The sequence below is a fragment of the Ceratotherium simum genome, chromosome 5 (genome assembly GCF_057802395.1).
Source record: "Ceratotherium simum simum isolate JZ-2026a chromosome 5, ASM5780239v1, whole genome shotgun sequence".
Lineage (NCBI taxonomy): Eukaryota > Metazoa > Chordata > Mammalia > Perissodactyla > Rhinocerotidae > Ceratotherium > Ceratotherium simum.
In genome coordinates this window covers 35,515,342-35,519,802 of record NC_141904.1, presented here as the reverse complement: position 1 = coordinate 35,519,802, position 4,461 = coordinate 35,515,342, and the positions used below count along the sequence as shown (strand labels likewise).

General features: G+C 42.9%; 1 non-coding gene across 1 annotated transcript; it reads right to left on the bottom strand.

Annotated features, from left to right (window-relative positions):
* Positions 1-278: 278 nt before the first annotated feature.
* On the bottom strand, positions 279-385 carry LOC147916999 (U6 spliceosomal RNA). The gene has a single exon (XR_015552393.1). It is a non-coding gene; the product is annotated as a U6 spliceosomal RNA (small nuclear RNA).
* Between the last annotated feature and the right edge of the window lie 4,076 nt (positions 386-4,461).

Here is a 4,461-nt window from a genome sequence, read left to right as displayed (position 1 = left end):
GGCCGTGGTTTCTAATTCTGATTTAAAGGACCCTATAATTCATTCATTCATTCATGTATTTCTCAAATACTTATTTATTGGAGGAATTCATTTTTCTTTCCCTCCCAGCTTTATTGAGATATAATTGACGTATAAAATTATGTAAGTTAAGGTGTATAACACGATGATTTGATACACGTATATATTGAGAGGTGATTACCACAATGAGGATAGTTAACACCTCCATTACTTCAAATAGTGCTTTTTTTTATGGTGAAAACATTTAAGATCTGTTCTCTAAAAATATGGAACGTTTCATGAATTTGTACATCATCTTTATGCAGGGGCCACGCTAATCTTCCCTGTATCATTCCAATTTTAGTATATGTGTTGCTGAAGCGAGCACTGTGAAGTATTTATTGAGAATCTATTATGTACCAGAGATCAGGTTAGGTTCTGAGGAACCTTGATGGGCTTACATTCTAATGAGGGATTGGGACCAGGGAGAGAAATGGGTAAATAAATACTTACAGCAAAAGTCAAGAAGTTTGATAACGTACTTGTTGGTGAAGCTTTAGGGAAACAGGCACTCCCATCTATTGTTGGTGAGAGGAGAAATTAGTGGAGGCCACTTGATGGTATTTATCAAAATCGCAACTACACGTAACTGTGGAGCCAGTAATTCCACTTTAGGGAGTCTATCCTAAGGGAATAATGGTGCAAAATATCATAAGCACAAGATTATTCATTGCAGCATTATTTATAATAAAAAAGATTGGAAGCAACTAGAATGTCCCCAAATTATGGTATGGCATGTAAAAGAATACCACGGAGTTGTCTAAAAGAATGAAGCTTGTTACAGAAAAATCTACAAACTATATTAAGGTGTAGATGCAGACCAGTGTGAAAGCATTTGTGTACAAAAGAGGGGAGAAAAGAACTTATATATATATATATATATATATATATGTAGACTATCTCGGGAAGGATACTTAAGGAATTAACACTAGTTGCCTCTGGGGAGGGGAACTAGGTGTCTATAGGATAGGATTATATCTTCTTTTTACCTTTCAAATTACCAATCATGTGAACATATTACTTTTTCAAAAATTTAAACTTTTTAAAAAGAAATAATTATATTAAATGAGCAAAGTACTAAAGGAGGTATGTGAAAATTACTATTGGGGTGCTAAGTAGATTTGTGTGTGAATTGTAAGACATCTGATGGGGAGAGTTGGTGTCAGGCTAGATCCTTAATATTCTTAGAATCATGTGCATCTATGAAAATAAGGGGTAACATTAGACGATGCCTGAGTTCCCTTCAAACACCAGCAATTCTGTGATTCAATGATTTTAAAACTGAAGGAGAATTGGGTACAGAGGTTTGTGTATATGTGTGTGGGAAGGGGAAGCTTTAAAAATTACATGCTGGGAAGGCTCCCAATAATTGTCCAAACCACAAGGAAAAACAGTGTATTTATGCATGTCGTCATCATGCAAAAGGAGGCAGGCCTGCCTTCCTGTGCTGATGGGTGTGGTTGCAGCCTTCTAACAGCTCAGGTGTTGTTCAGCCTCTTGAAATCACACGGAGGCAAGTAAATTTAGTACCAGAAGTGGGAGGTTTCTGAATAATGAAAGATTTTCCCTTTGTTTTCTTGATCTATACATTTCTGTGAACACACCAGCCACCTGCTGTGGGGGGAGATGCAACTTTGTGACTTTGGCAATTGTTGAAGAGCTTTGAAGGAAAAAACTTAACAAAGATTTATTAGGTGATTTATCTCAGTTTTTAATAAACCAAGGAAGAAATGTTACGAGCCAAGGAGCGGCACTGGGAAAAGCAAGCCAAGGCCAGGGACAAAAATAACCCACAGAAAAGATGCTTGCCTGCAGCAAACAGGATGCCACCGTGAGCGTTAGCCGCCAGCCCAGATTCCTTTGTGAGGCTGGGCCTCCCTCAGCGGTAGTCCCAAGCTCAGTCCGGGAAGGTTCCCCTCTTGAACAAAGCCAGAACTGGGGCAGGCCCAGTCCACCCGCTGAGCACACTCTGCCTGGCCTAATTCACCCGAGTCCATCCATAGCTGGAATTCTGCATACCACAATTTATTCTGGTTTCTTGCAGAGAGTTTTGGTGACCTCCATGGGCTCAGATTTGCTAGGTGTTTCACTCTGAATCTGAAAGGCTGAGTTTACCCACAATTTACCTTTAACACTTTTCCATTTTTATTTCCAGCTTTCCTAGAAAGGCCTTGGAGTGGTTCCTCTAGGGAAGGGCAGCCCCATTTGTTAGCGAGCCCTAGGCCATCTCCTGGGTGAGTAGTAATAGAGGGTGTCTGCTGTACACTTAGGATGGTTCCCAATGAGGGACTCATCCTCCCCTCAGTCACGTGGAAAGATTTCAGATTCCCAAGTTCAGATACCATTAACAAGGGCATTTCCCGGCGAGGACTGGCGGTCCAGCTGCACCCCAACTCCGCCCTCTGCCCCTGAACTTCAGAGTGATGCTGAATCTGCTTCTTGCCAGACTAGGTCTTCCACACAACTAATTAAACTACCCCACCACTATACCTTTAAAAAAATTTTTTTTATTGTAGTAAGACGTATGTAACATGAAATTGACCATTTTCACCATCCTTAAGTGTACAGTCTTGTGGCATTAAGTACATTCACACTATTGTGCAGCCATCACCACCATCTATCTCCAGAACTTTTTCATCTTTCCAAACTGAAACTCTCTACCAATTAAACACTGACTCCCCATCCTCCTCCCCCCCAGCTCCTGGCAACTACCGTTCTGTTTTCTGCTTCTATGAATATGACTACTTTAAGTACCTCATATGAGTGGACTCAGACAGTATTTGTCCCTTTGTAACTGGCTCACTTCACATAGCATGATGTCCTCAATGTTCATCCATGCTGTAGCATGTCCCACCTCCCACACCCTCTCTAGTTTTTGTTCCCATCCCACAGTCTCATCCCCACAGGCTCTTTGCTTTCTCCTCCCCCCACCACTTTCCTCAGCCCCCACCCCCTCCACACACTCTTTATTCCCTGTGCTCTCTGTGACCCTTGTTCTGAGGTAAACCAAATTCTTAAACTAGTCGAAGAATGTGACCTCCATCTTCTACCAGACACTTAACCTAGAGCAGGGCGCCCAGATCACATTCTTTAAAAGTGGGACCTTCACAAGAATTGATTTTAAGGTCACATCTCGACAGGAGTTACGCTAAGATCTTCAGGAAAGAAGAGAGGAAGCTGTAAAACAAAGACACCAGGAGACAAGAGGAAGGTATTCAAAGAGATGCCTCCTGACTTAATTGAAACCTGGCGCCCTTGGAGGCCTCCATCCCCTGCAGCCTTTTCCAAGGAACCGCTCTTCATGTTCCCGCCTGCGACACCCCACACCACAGGCACCTCTGACACCCGCCCCCCAACTGTTCCTTTCCCACCTTTGTGGAATTGTCCAGGATTTCCCACATTATGGAACAAAAGGACCAGAGCAGTGAGGTGGCAGGGGCTCCACAAATATCAATGCGTTTCCTGAGGTCTTTATGTGAAAACAGCACGAAGGATAGGGGGTGGGGAGGATGGGAGGTGCAGCAGAAGGCAGCTGCATGCCAGGGCTGAGCCTGTGTGAAGGGGAAGCATTACAAAACCCTATGGAAAATATTACCTCTTTAAGCTCTTAATTTTCTTCCTGTTTGTAATGTGAGGGCTGATATATCTGGAAACCCATTGGTCGAAGCTAAATGGAATCTGTACCAGTCCCTACAGGTTGTTAGTCAGGTGCGCGCCAGTCCCCAGGTGGACACGCTGGCTGGGAGATAACTTACAGAGCCAGCTCAGGGTAAGAGTGACCCAGTTTTAATGTGATGGTCGGACTCTGATTTTTCTGTTACTGTACTTAATATGATTGCCATGGCGTCCAAGAAAAGGGAATGCTGGCAGCCTCCTGTGGGATTTCTCTGGAAGGGCTGTCTGCAGCTTAAATTTGGCCATTCCTTTCATCAGCTGCTTGTTAGGTCATTTGTGACGGGTGGAATCAGACACTTACAAACCAACAAGTTCTTTCCAACTTGATTCATCAAACAGTCTCTTTGTTAGCTGTTGGTTTGTATTTGCATTCTCAGTCTTAGCTACTGAGTAACGAAATATTGTAATTGTAATTGAAATAGCTGAGTTCAATGCCAGTGTTTATATAGCTCCCTTATTCTAGTGTTTCATTTTGTTTTGTTTTGGAGGGAGAGGGAGGTTTGTTTTTTCTTAGCTGCCATCACAGATCAAGGCTTCACAAGGGCAGGCTCCTGGGTGGTCTGGGCAGGGTTCGGAAGTCGAGAAGGAAGAAAGAATTTGGTGATCTGAAATGGCTTTGGTGTTTTACTCAACCTTTGCTGCTTGGCATAGTCTGAAAGCTGCCTCAAGAAAAGTGAGGTAGAAAAAGAACCCGTGTAGAATAGTTACTGAATTCTAGGGTGTTCTGAG